The 21,147-nt window shown below is 39.1% G+C and overlaps 1 long non-coding RNA gene across 2 annotated transcripts in view; it reads left to right on the top strand.

Moving 5' to 3' along the window:
• The window catches only part of LOC146437808 (uncharacterized), a 59,915-nt gene extending 40,279 nt beyond the window's left edge, over positions 1-19,636 (top strand). For both annotated transcript variants that reach the window (XR_014851543.1, XR_014851544.1), the window contains exons 4-5: positions 11,515-11,787; positions 12,554-19,636. This is a non-coding gene — a long non-coding RNA (uncharacterized LOC146437808). The remainder of the gene's footprint in view (positions 1-11,514; positions 11,788-12,553) is intronic.
• Positions 19,637-21,147: the final 1,511 nt, after the last annotated feature.

Raw genomic sequence — 21,147 nt, forward strand, 5'->3', positions numbered from 1 at the left:
AAGGCTGGGGATGGAAGACAAAGGTCTGCGGGGAAGACAAATTAGGGAGGCAGGTTATACTTTTCCATTAGAAGTCCTTCTTGGAGATAAATATGTGTTCATCATACGTTGCCTTAATAATTGTTCTCATATATTTGTAAGTGGCACTTTGTATATATTTAGCTATATATTTGTATATATTTAGCTGTTTTCAGGCATAAACCACATCTATTGTTTCTACTTGAGCTAAAGAAGAAAGCTTAGTGTTGTCATTATCATCACAAGAGATGGGAGTCATGGTCTGAAGTACAGGTGGCTAAAGCCATCTCAGGTCGCCCAGGTATCCTACGTGGCCTATGGACTGTACTTCCTGGCAGGAGTGAAGGTGGTGAGAAGTGAGCAGTCCCTTTAGACTAAAGAACTAAGAAACTAACCAACCCATGATACAATTTTCATTTAGAAAAATAGGATGTAATCATAGAAGATTATTATAAATAGTTTCTTGATTGTAAGTAATAGACAGACAATGGATAATTAATTGCAGCCAAAGTTCAGTTAAGAAAGGTCAACCTAAATGTGCCTTATTTTATTTGTCTCCCTGATTATCACTGGTCAGATGTAATGACATGCTTGTCAAACTGCAGCTCTGGAAAGATGGGTTAAATGTCACTGTAAATTGCAGGTTTTAAAAAAGTTGTTACATACTTCTTGGCTATTTTTAGGTTAAGGGATTTTTTTGTCTGGTGATACAAAACCAAAGCTTAAAGTAATCAGAGGTGACTCAAAACATGCTCAAAATGGGTTTTTTTAAACATTTAATTTTAATAAGACTTGGACCTGACTGCAGGAGCAGAAATGTTTTAGTACATATACAAAACCTTGCAGTTGGCAGAGCCTTACATAGATGCCATGGCAATTAAAATTTAATAACAAAAATGCTGCTCCTTCTGACAAATGAACAAGGTGATGTCAAATAACATCACTGAATGCTTCTAGAAACTACATGAGCTCCATTACAGGCAGATAAAATCTGGGATCTGACTGTTAATAGCTATATTAACAGGGGCTAAAGAGGCTCAGAATTGCTTCTCTCCTGAGTAAATGATGAGCAAAGCAGGAATTTGGGCCTTGTTTTAATCATCTGTTTGTGACAATCAGGTTAGATTGTTGAATGATGGATATTTTAGTAGCTGCACTTATTTCTGATTACATACTGGTATTAGGCCCCAAAGTAATGAGCTGCTGCTGAATGTGACTTACAAAGTCCAGTAGGTATTTGTATGGACAACATCATCATCACCCTCCCAGCTGTTAAGAGGAATATCTGTAGGCAGCAGGGTTACTTCCCAGCTTGAAGGTATCAGAGCATTTGGGAATTGTTTTGGCTGACAGAACCTCTGACTGATTGTGGAGCATCTTGCGTGACCCATGAATGCAGAGGTCTTGACAAAATGATTAGGCAATATTTATAATACTGAACACCAACTCCAAACATTTTAGCCTGTTTGGCTTTTCCTCCCAGCTTCCTTCCTTCAGCTTTTCTTGGTTCTGTGCTGTTGTTGGATATACCTTCAGATTTATTGTATCAACAGTCAACCTCTGAGATTCTTTTGAGGCATGCTGGCACTGGCATTTTCCATCTGTAAAGCTGTCCAGGAAACTTCAGCATAACCCTCTTCTGGCAGTGCTGGGTATCAGATCTGAGCAAAAGCAGGTCAGGTTTCGTGGTGCCTGCTGGTATTTATGGGGATCCAAAAAAGAAACCATATTTGCCCATGTATTGGTTTGAAAACAAACCAGTGGGAGATCACAAGTCAAGACTGAAATTAAAAATAAGTGAAATAATACAAGGAAAAGCACTGACAAAGTCAGATACAAACTGACACCCTGTTAGGGTGGTAGTAGCAGTCCGACTGAAGTAGTCCAGTTGAAGTGGTGATCCTGTGAAGGTCTAGTCTCCAGCTGAAGATCCAGTGGTAGCTCTTGTCCTCTGGGAACCTAGTAGACAGGGCTAGCTCAGGCAGTTCCAAGGCCAGGTTATATCCAGGTGGGAACACCTGGCTCCTCCCTCCTGGGCAGAGCATCCCACAATGGGATAAGTCCATGAGTCACACGGTGGGTCCCTGATGGCCCATTGCCTGTCATCCGGGGTGGGTCATTAGCAGGTGATAACGGCCAACGGCCCACAGTTGGTGGTAATAGAATACTTAAATCCATCTATATTGCAACCTAGGACAGCCCAGAATGTTGTAGTGTATCCCAAATGCAAGAAAGGGGCTTGTGAATCCAAATCCTCCATCCATCACAGCTGCTGGAGGTAGAACATAGCTAGGACAAAGCCAACCCCATGCATCAGAGCTAAGCTGTGAGCTACGGAAAAGAGAGGTTTAGTAGGAATGGCCATTGATAGAAACCCACTGAAGTGAAGTGTAATTGCAGCAGGATTGTATCAGTAGGAAAACTTACTTTTCACCTCCTTTGACCACAGACTGGGAAGCTTCATTCTCTTTCTCCACTTCATGTCATGAAGCATCTCATGTTGAAGAGTTATACTCCAGAACAAAGTAGAAAAATATCTAGAAAAAAAATGTGGTAGATATTCTTTCAACCTCTTTTCTGCTGGGAAAGTTTGGCTGACAGGGATGTAGAGACACCACTAGTAGTGACCTGTGAGTTGAAAAGATTAGCAGGGTTTTTTGGTTTTTTTTCTAAATGGTTGGATCATAGAAAACGGTTTGATTTTGGGTGCGGAGTATTCTTTGGTAAATGTAGCCCCACCTGAAATATGCTTTTTTGGTATGAGCCAGAGCTGTGCCCTTGAGCCAGAAGAAACTTGCCTCAGGTTCTAGTGGACCTGAATTAGCCATCAGACCCTTACTTTACTGATATCTTGGTAAGGCAGAGGACTGCTTTTTATTTTTGCAGTGTTTATTAGCTCAAATGATTAAAGTTTAGAACTTCACAATCACTCCTTAATGATAAAAGGACACTTTGTTTTGGCTCATGTTCGTTGAGATGGGTGATGTTTGAACATCAGCTTGTGGGGTACAGTTTCACAAGTGCAGTTCTTGGAAAATTTCACCAAATTCTTCATGCAAATAAGCATGCTTATTTTTGTATGTTAGACTTAAAACTCAGTATTATTTTCAATTCTTTGAGAATGCTTTTTTTAATGGGGTTGGTCTGATAGAGGAAAAGAGGATAACTTTTCCAGTCTAGATTGCATATGCAAACAGGAAAGGAAATTGCCTACAGAGTCTTCATGCTTCAAGTGCATTGTGTGATTCTTTCGATATTCAGCCATGAAACATTCTGTGTAGTATTCCACTCCTTTTGTTTCATGGTGTCAAATGAAGACTCAGACATTAAAGCAGGGCTTAAGAGAAATGAAAAATGTCAGTAAAAGCAGCCGATGAAAACCTTACTAAACAGCTATGCATGTCAGGCTGTGTTCCTTCTGTAATGTATATGTTTGTAATAACAGCTCTGAATTCTGCAGGGACCTATAAGTAATGAACAAAATTGGTCAAGCAAAAAAAGGAAGTTATTGGATACTTGAGTGCTGTTGAGTCCCATAATATTCAAACTGTACATCTGCATAAAATAAACCTGCTGGTAACTATTATATTGTTCCCCTTGTATACATCAATTTGTTTGTGGGGTTGAGTTTACGCTGGTGAATGTTTTATGGTGAGAATTATGTCCCCAATTTCCATAAGTAGCCAACATTCATTGTCAATGTCAATACAAGGCAAAATGTAAAACTGAACATGATAGGCAGTGTCTCCACGGAGAAAGTTGCCCTTTTACCTAGAGTGGAAAGTTTCTGGTATTAATATGTTTTTCCCAGTGGAGGAACAAAATGATGAGGGGAGTTAATGATCAAAGCATTACAAACACTATGTGAAAGAAGCTAGAGTGTGGAATCAAGTCAAAGGACCCCACTGGAAGAGTTAGGCTGTACAAAAGACACAAAGCATTGACAAACTCTAGTGAAGGGGATCTACTAATTTGCCCAGTAGGACAAAAACTAGAGAGGCATAAAGAGAATCTAAAACTGATAAAGAAACAAAATCTGTTGACTTGGAGCAAAAGTTGCACAAAAGGTATCATATACCAGAGTACTGAAAATTACTTGCTTGAAACTCTTAGAGTAATGTGAATAATGAATAAAAGCAAAAAACTGTGCTCAGCAAGTTTTTGAGATGGGACAAGCATGTTTTATCAGAGTCTCAGGCTCTTTCTTGGTTCCACTCTGTCAGAAAATGGTGGGATTGATCTGAGGGACTGTGTTAAGTAAACCTGATGATAGAAACTGGGGGAAATCATGAAGCTAAAGAAGTTACAGTGAAAAGCTGAATATTTCCTTGCCTCTAGGAATATAAAATAGTAGAAGGGTGGGCAGATGGAGTGATGTGGGGGAGGAGATTACTAGATTGCAAAGACCTTGTTCTGTTGGAGCAAGTGCTCACTGCTCTGGATGGATTGCTTGGCATGGGGAATGCAGTGCCTGTCAGATGCCTGTACATATGGTCTTGAACTGCACTCCTGGACTTCAGCTGCAGACTTTTGGTAAATATCTTTTGAAAACATGGTGTTATAGGATCTGCCTTCGCAGAATGCCCTTAGCAATAAATAGACTTTATGGGGCGTACTGTGGGGCACACAGTGATTTATGTGCTCAATAATCTTTCTTCTGCCCTGTGGAGAAATCTTTAGAATGGCCACCAGGTCTAGAATCAGCAAGGGTCCTAGGCTGCTGCTGGAGTGATGATTTTATACTTGAGTACTTGAGTTTCTTTTTGGTCCTGCTATCATCAAGATCAGCTTTTTTGGTGGTTTCTTAACCTGTGCAAGATAGGGACTTGCCTCACCTGCTGTTGGCCATTGGTTAACATCTTCCTGTGGGCACTGGAGAGAGCCTGGACAGCTCCATTCCATTTATCTGAGAGTGTCAAAATCCTCTTTGCTCCTTACATTATGAGCTGGACCTTAAGTCTTTGTATAGCTCCAGTGGTTTGGGAAAGACAGTTCCACTGTGAATTCCCAGGAGAAAACAGAACTGATAGTACAAGAACTTTTCCTCAGGTTTGTTGAAGTACTAGGTAAAAAAACTACAATCTGTTTGGCTTCAAGGTCAGGAGAAGCAACATTTCTGCAACTTATACCCAAGAACATGACACCAAATACTATTAATTTTGTGGTCTGTAGAAAGAAAAATACCAAATGAACTCATTTATGCTTGATGAGGCAAATTCTCATTGTAATGCCGTTTAAAATTCAAGTGTCCTCTATTTTCAAATATTAGTTTGACAGCAAATAAATCTAAAAGTTGGTAAATACTAAAGGGATGAAAATTTATTTTTTCTACTTGTCTCATGGTTAATGATCTGTAGCACCTAACAAAGTCCTTCCAGTCTTGCATGAAAGCCTATAATGTTTCACAGAATTAGCATCACAGGTGGCTTGTCAGTGAGTCAAGAAGTTCAGGTGAAAGAATGACAGAGGTCAATTTAGTATTCCCTTAACAACTGTATAGTCTTCAGAAAGATGCAAACAGTTGAATTCAAATGGTTCTTAACATTCTTCTTGAGTACTTATGTGGTAAGGAAATAATGCCATAAAAATCTGTAATAAAAAGGAGCATTACATTCTCTGGGTACTAAAGTTTTAATTTGTTAGCCACACAGGCACTGGAATGGGAGACTGGAGAGCAGTGTAAGTGAATACCAGTCCAGGCACAGCCCAAGGAAAAGTATACATTAAAATAATGGATTTCAGTTTTTTTGGGGGGCCAGGCAAAATATGCTAAACCTGAACCACATTCTTGCAACCCATCATGCACTGAACCAGGTGAAGTTACAGTTTAATGTTTTCCATCAGGCCAGTTAGGGTGACACATAGGTCACCTGGAAGTAAAGCAGAGTGTAGGACCAGAAGAGGAAGATTTAACAGGATGAACTGGTACAGGAGAAGTGTAACATCAGGGAAGCTGAGAAGAGACGGAAGTTTGGGATGGGAATCAAGATTGATTGTTCAGGGAGTAGAGGATGAACAACCTTAATTCCACAGTGTCATATCTGAGATCTGCCAAGGCAGTCTGGGAAAATTCGTGACATCCAGGTGAAATGTGCAGAGGCACAAATGCAACAGCTTTGATCCTCTTTTCACCTTGTCTCTGTGTGCTGCTCTGACTTAAAATATTTTTGAAAGTTAAATCTTCAGTGTTCAGTTCCAAAAATCTTAACGACTGGCAACAGGTATCCAAAAGTGGCCTCAAAAGACTAAATGTGCTTTGATGTATTTCTTTGTTCTTTTAAAGTAAATGAAACAATTAGTCCAAATGAAGCACTTCATCACTGAAACCCAGAGGAATTTCTTGGCTGCTGATAAATCATGAGTAATAATAGTCCAGAAAAAGAGGAGTAGTCATGAGAGTAGATAATCTATGAGTGATGAATAAAAACCAACTTCAAGGACTCTTGAGTGGGGTTAACTTCTGCTGAAGTGCTCAGTTTCTGTTTCAAAGTATTCAGTAAGCCAAAAGTATTACAGTAGATTATATGAGCTCCTGCAAAGCACTTCATGTACTCATTCCTATAATGAAAAACTGATTATTGTCCAGTATCCATGTAAGATGTGGTCAGTGGAGATCTTTATTAGTAGAAAGCATATTCACTTGCAAATGTAGCTTGCATTGTACAAGGCCAAGCTAAGCTTTCTGCTTTTCTGCTTCCTGTTAAATCCTGTTTATTTTATTTTGCAATCATCTTGCCCATCTGCAGCACATTTTTCTTTTTGCTTGGCTTCCTGTCCTGGCTGACTGCACTTGCTCAGGGCACAGGTTGTGTCCTTGTGGGTGTTGGTCATGCTCACTTTATCTGCAGCCTTTCAGCAAAGAGGGCTTCGTTCCTTCATTCCTGGTCAGCTGCCGAAGTGAACAATATTTTAAGAAAGTCAAATCTTTATCTTGTAAGAGAACATGCTGAAATGCAGTGAAGTGGCTTTGCATCCAGAACATTTCAGGAAGAATGAAACAGAAATAAGCATGTGCTCCCTCAACTCTTCTTGATTCCTATTTTAGAAATAGGAACATTTTAAGGAAGTTGTTAAATCAGGTGTGGTTTTATGAGAAGCAATTATCACAGATTAAATAAAAATTTATCTGCCTACAAACAGGCAGCTTTCATATTTTGGTACCATGCTTCTCATCTAAAGGACACAAAACACAGTTCTGCACTCTTAAATTGTGTCCTTCACCCTTAAGTCTTCAATGGATGCACAAGAATAGGAAATATGGGAAAGGGAGAAAGAAAATGTACTACACCTGTGCTTTTGTCCATCTGTTTGAGCTGGTTTTGGTTTGCACAGATCAGGAGTTGTCTCAGGACAATGTCTACACCAACTTCCCAGATGCATAATCCTCATAGCCTTCTTTCATGCAGTAAAGGAGATTAATTTTAGAAATAGTGGATTTTATAGATCCCAGGATATTTACCCTAATGATTATTTTGCTTTGGTAAGTAGGCTCTCTGGCTGACTTTCATCTGTGGGGAATTAGATCACAGACATATTAACAGCTACACCCCAGCTAAAGTATGCACCACTAGAGATTGTCTTCAAGCCAAATAAGTTGCTATTATACCCTGTCTTAAAATCTGTGCTAGGTAATAAAAAATTTGAAAGGGAAGGAAAAAAAAAGATTGAGGTACACTGCTTCTGCAGTCTCATTGCAAATTCAGATGGAAAACACAAGCTAATCTATACAAAAATAACACCTAAAAAGGACACGTGAATAATCTTGGACATGAAAGAATTTATTTTAAAAGTCCCACATTCTCTGCAGTTTAATAACATCTTGGAGTTGTAACCACCTTCCCTGGTGATGGGCAAACAGAAGGATGCTTTTTTGGAAACTGGTCCTTTTCTGGGAAGTCTATAAATCTGCTTTTAATTCTGTGCATGCAGTTAAGTCTCACTCTTGTCATGGCCAGATAAGGTGTGCTTTTATTTGCTTTTGAAGGGTGAATGAAGATCTTGTATCTTAATTCCTATAAAGAATCACAATGTGTAATTCTGTCAGGGGGAGAAAGGGACTCTGAATTCCTGCCTTCTGGCTTTTACAAGCTAGATAATCCTAAGGAGGTGTGCCACTGGAAGCTTGTTTCTTTTGTGCTTCCCTGGATGTCCTTACTAGATGGCCTACATAGGAGCTCTGTAAACTCTGAAGTCCTTCTTGCTTTTAAGACAACTTACACTATGAGGACTTGGAAAATCAGTAATGTCATAAGTAACCAGGTGGTCCCATGTTTCATTATAATTGATTGGTATTTTGGAGCAAAATTTTATTAATTACCAAAATAATTCCTCTTTGAAGTAGGATCCCTATCAATGAAATTGATTTTCAAATGAAGATAGTTCTGGAATTCCTGAAGTTAAAAAAATTATCTCTGTAATTATTGTATGTATTTTTTCCTGTATTTTCATGTTTCTCCTCTACAACCATCTAGCTAATTGTGAAATGGGAGGGAAATGACTGCTGGATTAGAAAAACAAACAGGGGAAAGAAAGGGAAATCTGTAAATTAAAGATTTCTTCAAATGCTAGAACAAAAACATTAAAGACTTGGGAATGGGGAAAGAAAACTTGAAATAATGTGAATCACAAGTGTGGAAATTAATAATTAAATTGCTTTCCAGCTGTTCTACCATTTTCTCTCAGCAAACCACAATTCCAAGTTGTCAGCATAGTTCTAATGTCTCTTTCCCATTTCAGGGCTGTGGAAGACAGATTCCAGTTTGTATTTACTTACTGTGCCTTTCCCCATTAAGCAGAGATTCAGTGATGCACTTTCTTGGTTCTTTCAGTTTTCTCAGCAGGAAGATTGGCCTCTTTACATTGAAAGACCTCTGGCTGTGGTGTTTGCATTTCAGAGCCTTTCCACCTGTTTTTGACAAGCTGGGTGAAATATATCTGTAAGTAACATGACTTGGATAAAAGTAAGATTGTATGTAGTCAGAAGTTATTGAATAAGTGAATTTTCAGTTCAATTTGAACAAATATGAGTAATAGTACCCAAGAATGAAGAAACTATTAATTCAACACTCATTAGCATTTATCTGCTAACAGATGAAAATGTTTCACATGTGAACTAGGTGCTATTCTGTTCAGAAATAGATGTTTAATATTTTTGCAGTAGAATAAAGAGTAGCTTTATGTTGAGCCGAGGCACTGATTGTGAGAACTGTGCTGTGTTAACACAGTCTTACTAAAAAGTTTCTGTTCCCACTGGGAACACATTTCTGTGTAGAAGGCCATCCTACCACCTTCTCAGTATCAGCAAAGGAAATAAAGAGTTTCATCATCTGTTCCAAATACCTTTCAGAAAGTATTTTGGTTCTGATCCTGCAGAAACGGAACAACTTGGTTAATTCTGACCATTGCACATGAGCAGAGAAGTCAATTTGAAGCCTGCCTATCTGGCATGAAAGAAATACTGTAATGATACAGGTGAATGTTTAATTTCCATGTGGCCTGATCCAATTAAGTCAGATTGGTATCTTCTCATTCATTAAAAAGAGGAGCCCATCCCAGCTATCTGAGTGCTCAATCAGAATAATTGTCCTGAAATGAGGATCAGAGGCTTTTGTTTTTCATAGCATTCTCTAAGCTATGCATACTGTAGCAGAGATTGGGTTTGAGTCCCACCATGGTTTGGAGTATTTTTTCTCCATCTCTGCTGTTCATGCAGCACTAAAATCTTCTGACCAACATTCCTTGGAAGATGAGAGGAGAACGGAACGGTGCAGACCAAGAAGGTAAAGTACTTTAATGTCCTGTATGACATGTTGTTCTTCTGTCCTTACTTACCTGGTTATAATAATGGTGAAGTTGTTGGGCTCTTCAGATAATAATCTGTTTAAAGCTCCTGGAAAGTGCCTGTTTTTATTACTATTAATTGCTTCCTATGGGACTAAGCTTTCGTAAAGGTAAGTCTTTACATCATCAGGGAATAATTAGGACGAAGTGCAAAGGAAAGAGAAGTAGAATGAAAATTGTTCTTATTGTTCTTATTATTCTTAATCCTGTAGTATCTAAGGAGAATTTTTTTTCATTTTTCTGTTAGCTATCATGTTTACAAATATAGGTGAACTATCATGTGTCCAAGCTCTGAGTAAGAAGAAATAGGAAAACACTACTGTAAAGAACCAGAAAAATAGCATCGTTTTTGTGAAAGATCTCAGTAATTTTTCTTTTACTGGAATCACGAAATCTTTCTGTAATTAAGTGAAAAGCTTGTAGTGTTCCCATACCCATGTCTGTAGGAGTTCCTTGCATTAGCATGCAGAGGCACAGCTTAACTCATCCAATAGTAAGAGACCATCCTTGGTTTATTTTTCCTTGGGGACTTCTACACTACACAGGCTTTCTGTTTGACCTTTACATTTTCTTCTGAGGACAAGGGGTTGAAGTCTGCAGGGTAGCCAGAAATACCCTACATGGCTCTGGAGAAAACCTACACTGCTTTTGAACATCAGGAGTAGTAAACATCTGGGGATCATTTGAAACTGTAGCTGCTCACTCACTATGGAAGACATGAAAGAAGCAGTTAATGTTTCTTTTCTGAGTTGGGAGTTGATCTTTATCACCACTTTCCCTAGCCTGTATTAATAACAATCACCAGGGACAGGAGAAGCATGCATACTTTAAGAATCAGCAGTAGTTGCCCTAGGTCACGGAAGTAAAGGAGGAATTTGAATCTGAGTTCTATTTGTTTTCTATCCAGAAGCATTTTTTTGGATGCAATTTTTGTGTGAAGTTTGACTGCAGCTTTTCAGGATACATAAAAATAAATCAAGTTAACAAGAACAAGAAAGAAAGAAATCCCTCCTGTAAAGCCTCAAAAAATTACTTCTAGTCCATACCTAAAAGACTGTAAATTTTTTCTTTTTTCTTTTTTTTTGCCAGGCCTTTTAATTTTTAATTTGAAGTAGAAGTATGTAAGAAAATAGTTCTTGCCTCCTATCACATTTAGTCTAGTATTTTCTATACTCTTGGTTGAAATACTGCCATTACCATGGACCAAGTTGTTTCAGGAGCTGTTCCATCTGCTGCTCAGAATATTCCACTCCCATATGTGGAATGAAAGTCTTTCTAGGTCTTTCAATACAGAGCCACAGGATTGAAGGGAAAAAAACCCATGGAAATCATTTTAGGGGTGTAAATGAAAATTGAGATTCATGTTGTTAAATTATTACTGAAAAAAGTGTGAGGTGTTGCTTTTGCTGATGTAGTGGAATAATGCAAGTAGCAGTTTAAAATTTTACATGTTCCTCTAGATGGAGGATGAACTAATACATCACCATCTCAACAATCTAGCACACCCCACAGGTCTCTATACACCTTGGGGATGTTGGCTTAGAAGAATTTTCCTTTTATTAAATTTGGGAACGTAGTAATGCACAGATACAAAAAGCAATGCAAGATATTTATGATGGGGGAGATTTTCTAAACTTCTCTTTACTCTTTTTATAGGAACTTCTTCTGCATGACTATGGCAAGGCAGATTTCCAAAGCAGTATATTTGAGTCCTGCTGCTGTTAGATATTAACAGTGGAATCCCCTGTGATGCCCACATATCAAACTTCCTTTCTTCCAAATGGACCATTCCTTTGCTGCACCTGGAAAGAATGCCAGAATCCCAGTTGATAAAAACTGAATTTCAATGAAGTCAGGGGAACATGAAATCATCGAAGGAACAGACCACATAGGGTTCTGTAGGGTTTCTACAGCACAAATTAAGAAAAGGTTCTTATCTGTCCTAGACTAATTGGTTGGCATCTACTGTTTTATATATCAGCTGTCTCCTTGCTGCTCAGAGGATCTTGAGTGAAGTAAATCTGTGCCAGAAATAATTTAACCTTGTATGTGTTTATGTGTCCATAGACCACAGGGTGGCCTGCTTCCTATCCACTGCAGGCATCACCCCTGATTTAAAGAGGGTACTTATGCATCTGTGCTAAAGTACAAAGTGTTTGCAGAGTTAGACACTTACTCCTCTTTATTGGGTCACATGTGGGTGAGGGTTCTCATAAGTGCTCCATTATTTTGGAAGTCAGTTTAATGACTGCACACCGTAAAAGTTAAAGCAATTGTATGTAATGCATGATGAACGATATGACTTCCAAATGTTCACATGTAATGCATGTCAGATTTCAGTTGGAAAACAAACAAACCCCTCAAGGTTTCAGTCTGCTCTTTAGAAGAGCCACATGTTGTAGCCTCAGAAGCTCAAAATATCAGATGTGCATGATGAGAGCAGTGGAATCTATGCCATATTCTGTCCTTTATTTCCTGGCATCTGGCTGCAGTAATGATCAGATGTGTGCTTCTGCCAAATGCAGTTGGCGTTTGATCCACATTCAGATCAGTGAATTGATCTGTGCTTTTTTTTTTCCTCATGGCATATCTCATTCTGACATAATTTTTGTACAGGGTGTAACAAATATAGATATGTTAATAGGAAATCAAGTTTTCTAAAATTCATCTGTGGTTACCCTTATATTACTTTTAGGTAACATGAAACTATTTACAGACACCAAATGAGGTCAAGGACCATTTAACTCTCATACTGGAAGATGTACCCTCTTGTGAAGCATTTAAAATCAAAATACTCTGGATACATAAAGATGCAGATTTACAGCTCCCTAGAAAGAGGAGCAGAAGTGATCGGTCACTTGCCAGGAACATTTTGCCTTTGTCAGGAGAACCTCTTGAGGAGCTCAGGTATTCTCATTTCAGTCCTTCAGCACAGATTCCATATTCCACATATATTTCCTATCCTATTTTATGTGTGCCTCTTTCTGCTGTTCTTATCCACTGCTGGTGCCTTCTTTACCATACAGAGTACTAATTTTTTTAAATTATCAGACCGTATATATAAGTTACCATAGTAAACTGAGCCTGAGCCATTCAGGAACTGCTTCCCTGTCTCTTCTGGCTCATCTTTTCCTTCCATAGAGGCAATGGCACACTGGAAGCAGGTGGGGCTAAAGGCAAGGATAGCAGCTGCCTCAGCTGTCAAATACTGGTCTGTTTGTATTCATGAATTATATACCAGTTCAGTCAAGGAAAAGTTCCAAACATGTATTATTAAATATTAAAAGGACAATGGGAAAGCCTGATTAAACCACTCAGATGTGTCCAGATGGATGTCTTGGAATTATTCCTTTGCAGGTGAACCTTTTTGTATGAGAAAAATACCCTCTGACCCTGAAGTTTTGCATTTTCTCAAAATGTGTTAACTGTGATTTTGCTGAGGATTGCAATATTTCTTGAAATGTTTATATGAAAAGTTTGGATTTGTTTTTTTTCTGCAGCAACAGAAATATCATATTCTGTTCTGAAGCAAATCAGCTTCCTGGGAACTTTACAGCTATTCAGGTTAGTTTCATGTAAGTTCTGCGGGAATATTGCCATCAGATAAATAGACCAACAATACTGAAACAAATCACTTGAATATTATACTTGGAAACAAAGCATTGTATGTATTGAAATAAGATTGTATGGATATAATTTTATTTATTAGAACATTATTGTGATTATAGGTAAAGGTGTCCAACAGGGTGAAGCAACAGCGTGAAAGTATTTTTGTTTCACTGTTTGCTTGTGGTGTGGTTGGTATAAAGTGCTTTTGTTAGTTTACTAACAAGGGTGGGAAGAGGCCAAGTACATTAATTTAAAAACTAGATCAGAAGAATATTATCTTATTCAGACAAATAATACACAGGAGAGCAATTTCAAGGTGTCTGGCACATATCAGCTTTTTATTTCATTTTGTTGTAACAAAAATATTGCTCATGGATTCATAAAACACATTTGTTTGGTTTCCTTTAAGTCCATTTTGTTAAAGCCTGTGGTAGGTCAGAATTAGGGCTGGCAATTTCCTTTGCTAATGACCTCAAATGTACTCTTTTAAACCCAAGTAGATGCCTTTTAAAGAAAGGGCTGGAGGCTCATCTAGCAGCATTAAGATGATACACAGATGACACAAGAAATGCCACTTTAAATTCTATATCTACATTTCTATTAAGAACTGCAATAAGCACCAAAAGAATTATTTTTAAACTCCTGCAAAATCTGTTTAGTGTTCGTAGACAAAACATGACATCGAGGCCCTTTAGATTTCTCAAACCTAACCCTAGGCAGAACCCTAACCCTACCCCTAGTTAATTACCCCAACACACTACCTGGGTTTTCCAGCTCAGAAAGGGGTGAACACCTTGGCCGAGGGCCTAGCTGCTATCAGGGGCCTGGGTCAGGCTGGAGAGAGATGCTTTATTTTGCATCTCATGCTACTGAGCCCCAGCTAATGTTCATTCGTGTCCCACAGGGGCCCCCAGACTCACAGCACAGAAAGAGCAAAGCAGGGACTAAATGCATTAAAGGCCTTTTTGTGAAAATATGGACAATGCTATGACTAACCTTGTGTTAACCTACCGAAGAACGGAGGACAAGAATTCTCAAGGCCAAAATATAGAGAGATGTGTGAAAGGGAAAACATACAAAAGTAGGCAGAATGAATAAAACTATTTATCTTTAAGCCACCCAAGTCATGGTAATTAAATTAGGTCAGGGTGGCTATAAAGCTACAAAAAGCAGGCTGTAACTAATTTAGAAAGAGACAGAGAAGACCCGAAAAGAAAACAGATTGACAGCCCCCTATTATTTTTTATCTAATCAAGACAACAAAACTTCAGAAAGAGAAAAAGAAAAGGGAAAAGAAAAAGAAATTCATGTTGATTTATCAAGATTTTCTCTCAAACCATTAGGATAGACAAAAGCATGTAGTCACATCTTTGATGTGTGAAGGTTTGCACATTGTTCTTAGTGGTAACGCAGGGTTACATGCATATTTTACCCTTGGGAAAAACAGAATAATTGAATACCTTAAAGTTCAGAAACTGGTGGAAACCCCAGCAAAGAATAACATTATCAGATCTTTATCATTCCAGTGTCATTTCACTGAATCTTTCTAGGCATCTGTATAATCTGCTGCTATGTGGAGAGAAATCCCAAATATCTGTGAAAAGGGGCAATTAGACTTTCATTTAAAACCATTTCTTCATAAATCAAACCTGGCAGTTTGTATTACACATCTTTTTTAAAAAATAATTTCAAATACTTGCTTTGAATTTGAATGTGGCAGGTTGTATAGGGTGTGGGAAATATCATTTTTGAAAGTTAAGAAGATCAGGATTTTATTTATAGCATGGATCCTGTCTCATTAAACAAGGTTTAAAATAACATTTCAGTTTATTTCTAGAATAGTTTTCTTTCTCTAAGTGATTAGAAAAATTAGCATTCTAAGCCAGTCTGAAGGGTGAAGAGGAGTGTGTGAACAAAAAGGGGGAAGGGCACAGACAAAAAGCCCAGCTTGGTTTGTGTTGGGGTTTAATAGCAAACAACCCTTTCCCACCCTCCTTCTCTTTTATGCCTGTTTTAGTTTTAAGGAACTTCTAAATGTTTTCCAGCAGCAGACGATGCTCATCCACTACATTCATCTGAAATAAGATAACGAACTTTGCCCTGGGAAGAAAATATTTCAGGTTTCAACACAATTAAGGGTTGCAAATTCTCTGTGAAAATGGAAATTCCCTCCCATTTCTACCAATGGATCCCTGAGGGTGAAGTTTTGACGCTGGGGAAGTCAATGAAATCTTCACGCTCTTTCATTATTAAGACAAGAGCCATCCCTCATCACATCTTGCACTTGCAACACTGAAACGTGGAGAGGAAAGGAGAAACTGTTTCCTTGGGGTATTGCCGCACGGTAACACCTTTTCCAGACAATGAGCAGCTCTTGGAGAGATCAGAAAACATACATGAAAAAGCACAGAGTCAGAAACCAGGAGCAGGCAGAGGAGCAGCAACATTGAGTATTTTCTCCTCTCCTGCAAGAAAATGTGGTAGAGAGAATGTAAGCAGTCAGAGCTGGGTTGTCATTTTCAGAACTAAACTGGCACCTCTAAGCAGATTTGTTTCTGCTTGAGAGAAAATGAAGCTCTTGCCCTTTGACTTGAAGAATACTCAAAACTCCCCATCAATTGAAAGTCAGAATTGAACAAAAAGTCGCAAAACTAATTAACAGAACCTCAGAGCACTGGCCCAGAATTTGGCCCAAACACAGCTCCCCTACAATATCTTACTTAAGTAACCTTTTTGTGTGCTTGATGTTTAAGTGAACATGGTCCAGCTCAGAATAGATCTGAGAAGGACTGAAGAGCTGTTACCAGATGCATAGTCTGCTAGAGATCAAAAGCCAGAGCATAAGATAGAATCAGACTTTTAAAGATAAACCACACAACCAAGTCTGAACTCCCAAGATTTCAGTATAGCAATTTATTGCTCTGTGCACTGTTCACATGCAGCCAGTATGAACCAAGGGACTGAATTAAACCTGCTGAGTTTTGACAGATTTGCTTTTACTTCATTTTTATTGTATATAGGTAAAAGGAGACCTGCCAGGCTACCATAGATATAGGATCTATGGGATTTGGACTATAATAGCTTATGTTTTACTGTGTTTCTTTAAAAAGATCCCTCCTATTTAACTAGAAGCCGGAGTTCCTTCTTTTTTTTTTCTTTTTTTTTTTTCTATTTTAGGCTTAAGATAAATTAGAAGTGGCACAGAGCAGTGGAAGAGCAACAGCCTTTAGAAGGCCTCTCCAAAATTAGAGTTTGTGAAATACTGTCCAAACATCTGCATGAACAGTGCTATATCAACCTTCCAGCTGCCTGGTTGAAAAGAGTGTCCTTTGATCTAAACCATGATGCTTGGGATTTCTTCATGTAGTCAATTGTTCATTTTCTTTTTATATATTGCCAATGAGAAACTGCCTAGTGGTCCTTACCTCTGAGTCCTTTCCACTAACTGTTTCTTCTAGTCCTGGCACAATGCTGTACATTTTCATTGCATGGGATCTCCTCAAACAAAGGAAAATTATGAAACTGTCAGATCAGATGTCATTTATTGCTCTTGGCATTACACTCACTAGACCTGGTACACAGTGAATTTTGAAAGCCTCTGATCTTTTATAACCATTTCCAGTCTTAAACATACATTTAAAAGTTCCTCATCTGCAGTCACTGGGAATATGACTATGAAAGCTGAGGTAATTTAGGTATTTTCTTTCTGTAAAGACATAGAGAGTGATCCATTACACCCATAAATCATTTCCAATGTTTCGTTATTCTTTCTGCTGTACTTCTTATTGTTTTATTAAGACTCTGGATTTATTTCTTTCCCGGTTGGTTTTTTTTTCTCTTTCCTGCTAGGGATATACGATGCTTTAGAACTTAAAATTAAGGTGCTTAGATGTGCCTGTGGGAATGAAAAGTGACAGTGAGTTCACAGTGGTGAGCTCTGCTAGGTCTTATGTTACCATGAAACAAACACATCAAGGACACAAAATCCTTTCTCTCCTCCCAAGCTGCTGTGTCAGACTGAAGCCTAATGACCACGCATTAGCACCTCAGTTATTAACCAGCCTCTGGGCTGGGAGATGTGTGATTTTTCTTCACTATTATGTTCCTTCTCAGTTCAGGGCAATCAAGCAGACTGAAGATATGCTGACCTTTTGAGACTTACCTAGAAGATCCCTTGACACAAAATCCTGTAAGTGTTTTGATACAGTGATTCCCTTGGCCAATTCAAAGGGTCGGACTGAGGATTCCTAGAGCTGAAAGCAGGAGCCATAACAACTACAGTCTAAATAAAGTGAAACTGCTGAACTTAGCAGAGAACACAAACAGCCAGCAATTCCATGTTACTTGTGGGATTGTAACGCAGCAGTTGCTTCAGAGATCAATCACACACTGCTGCTTTGGGAAAGAAGAATAAATTTTCTGGAACAACTGGTGGAGATGACAGGTTATTCATATGTGTTTTCTAAATGCCAACAAAACAAAAGCATAACTATCTTTAATGCTTGTGTTATAAACAACTTGCATCCACTTCTGAATCCCCTCCCATCTTTCCTTCACTCATATGAACACTTTAAACAGGCAGCTACGTTATAAATCTCTCAAAAATTCTGATTGCACTTTTCTTATTGGTGCAATTCACAGACAAGTCAGAGTAGAATATCTGTGTAGCTTTGTTACAAATACAGTAGACTTTTTGATTGCTGCTGCCACTGTTTCCAAACCTATTCCTTAGTAGCCTTTTTATCCTGACTAGGAGATTAGTAACTTTTTTAGAAGAATTATTTTTATGCTTTCTGTTTTTGAATTCCTTTCCAGTTTTTTTGGCTACCTACTGGACTGCATAGCCTACTGCCTGGGTTCCATCTGCTTTCCAGAGCTCAGATGCAAGACCTTCCTTGTCTCCATACCAAGTGTTGGTCTCCTAACCCAGCATTTCTTTTGACTGATCCTGTTAGCAGCTCTTAGCCTGGTATTTTTCAGTTCCAGGTAGTATATTCAGCTGGCATATTGTATTTCAATGTAGCTACTTCTGTTAATGTTTAGAACTTCACACATGGTCCTGAAACAGTGAGTAGAGTTTCCTTCATTTTTTGTCTTCATCGTGATGAGCTTTCCTACCTCTATTCATTCTTTGATTTATTTTAAATCAGATGGCTGTTTCTTTCTCCATGCTGAAACACCATTCTATGTCAGGAAGAGCAAGTCAGTGTTAAGTCTTGCAAGTTCAAGAGCTTCTCCAGCCCAGTGGTATACCAAGAGTGTGGCTGGGTTGAGTTGGGACATTATATATGGAGAATAAATCCTTGTGGGTTCTCTTGAGAAGAGACTCTGATAGTCTCTTTCTTATTTTAGAGAAATTCCAAATTTAGCTCAGCTGTTTTTCCTCCACTGGAAAGATCTGTGTCATGTCTCTGAGAAAAGGACATTAAAACATTTTTCCATAATAAGGTTTGTGGATAATATTGCCTATGCTGGTCTTAATAACAAGCATAGAGAGACCATTGCCTAGAGAAACTCTGCAACTCATTAGCTAGTTTTATCTTTCCTTCAAAGAAGGAAAAGCAAAAATCTGACTGATATGCCCATTCTGTGCTCTCTGAAAATAAGCAACTCTGCAGCCAGACCATTCCTTCCCTCACAACAAAGCCAAAGAAAGAGAACTCATGCATTAACTTTTTTTATTTTCAAAGAAAGCCTATAATTAACCAAGAAATGTTTTAGATCTAGAAAATGGGATGTTTTTTGCTTTTGGAGAGAAAAAATCAGAGCAGAAAAGAAAGGACAGTGCACAGAAATATTGGCAAGTTTATCAGTAAGTGTAAAGTGGAGGAAAGTAGTCATTAATTAATGAAAAGAAAGTGTTTTAGGGGAGGATTCAGGTGTTTAACAGAACCCTAAGCTTTGCTTTAAGTGGTGTGGGCAGAAAATCCATGAGGTTTGCTCAGAGTGGTTCCCCTTGTGACCATGCACGTCAGAGAAGCTGCTGCACAGCATCAAGTTCAGGATGGAGATTATTGCACCACTTAACCTTATCCTCAGGTCAGGCCCTCCTCCATCCATTAACTGTCACTTGCTTTCCTCCTGCTTTCAGAAGCCCCTCTGATCATCTCAAAGTAGAAGGGCCTTTTGTGCTTCAAATCCTCCAGCGTGGCTGGAGCTTTGATGTCCTGAAATTGCTGTGGGATGGCATAAGCAGTCCTGGAGCTGAGACACCACCTCCTATTGTTGGGACTTCTGTCATGGTATTGGCTGGTAAAAAGCATAACTTCAACTCCCAGAGAGAAGTAAGGTTCTCACAAATTAACAAGCGAACTTTTTAACATTTTGTTAAAGTGCTCCACCACAGTTTAGGAAAACAAGAAAGGAAAGAGTTACCCTGAGGAAAAGCTAAAGGACAAGGCACAGGGGGATACGTGTAGCCAGCACATGTTGCACTTGAGCTATTTTCAGCTGGAGTATGGGCCTCAGGAGTGTGGCGTAGATTCCAGTTTCGTGATGGTGTCTTATTTTACTCTGGGATCCTCACAGAGAATTCTCTTAAGTGGACAGTGAAAGGAAGAAAGCTTTTGTTTAAGTAAAACACTGCTTTGCTTTGATAGTTTAAGACATTTTATCACTAGAGGTGGTCTTTAATATTCTCCTTAAGCCATAACTCATGGGACCACCTCATTCCTTATACCTCTTCCTCTGAGCAGGAATTTTGCAGCAGAGCGCAGCTCAGCACTACATGCTCCATTAAAGGAGCTTATATAAGATCCTATGGGCCTGGGGGTCCAGTGGGAAACTTTGACAGACACAAAAATACTTTGGAAAACTGTGGGAATGCTGATAACCTGACAATGACTTATATTATTGCATTAGAAAAATAAACAGTATGGCAGAACCTGTCATGATGGATAAAACAAAGATTTGCCAGTAATTGTGCTGTGCAGCTTTCCAAACCACTAATGTGCTGGTTAGCCCAGGCCTCTATTTCATCCAAACCCTCATAAAAATTTATTGCAGATGGGTACTAAGAACCTTCAGGAAAACCTTTTGCTGTTTCAGCACCATCTCTGCCTTATGATAGTCTCATAGTAACTTTTTCCCCCCTCCCCCAGCAGAAGAGGTTTTCTCCAGCCCGACATGGTTTACTCCTCTCTTACACATGGCAAAGAAAAGAATTTATTGGCTTATCTGGGATAGCCAAGGGATGAAGTACCAGAATGCTGTGCATGACCAAGAGAGACTTAAATCACACTTGGAACTGCAGGCACAGTTTCAGCTGCTGTGCGAAGAGCTCTGATGCGTTCTCAGCCCAGGCATTATTTTGCTCTGAGGCCTATGGTAACTAACTGCCCCATACATCAGATCAAGACAGTTTTGTGTGATTTGGCTTCTCTTCTGCTGCGTGTTCATCAATACATCAGAAAGCCAACCTGGGCAGCAGCCTGATTTGGAGCTGCCTGAAGGCTAGAGCAGTGAGGCAGTGCAGTGGCACCCTGGGGACCAGGACTGGGCATGTACCACATCCTTTTGTACCCCTGGCAGAGCAGAAAGGCTCAGCTCCCAGCTCCAGCGGGACACACCGTGCCGATAAATCTGCTCTCCCAGAGCCAATCCCAGCACAGACCTGGCACCGGGAGCTGTGCTCCTGTACACCATTGATGTGTTCACAGCCAGCCGGGGGAGCCCGCCTGC

This window comes from Lichenostomus cassidix, chromosome 4 (genome assembly GCF_008360975.1).
Source record: "Lichenostomus cassidix isolate B80296 chromosome 4, HeHo_3.0, whole genome shotgun sequence".
Lineage (NCBI taxonomy): Eukaryota > Metazoa > Chordata > Aves > Passeriformes > Meliphagidae > Lichenostomus > Lichenostomus cassidix.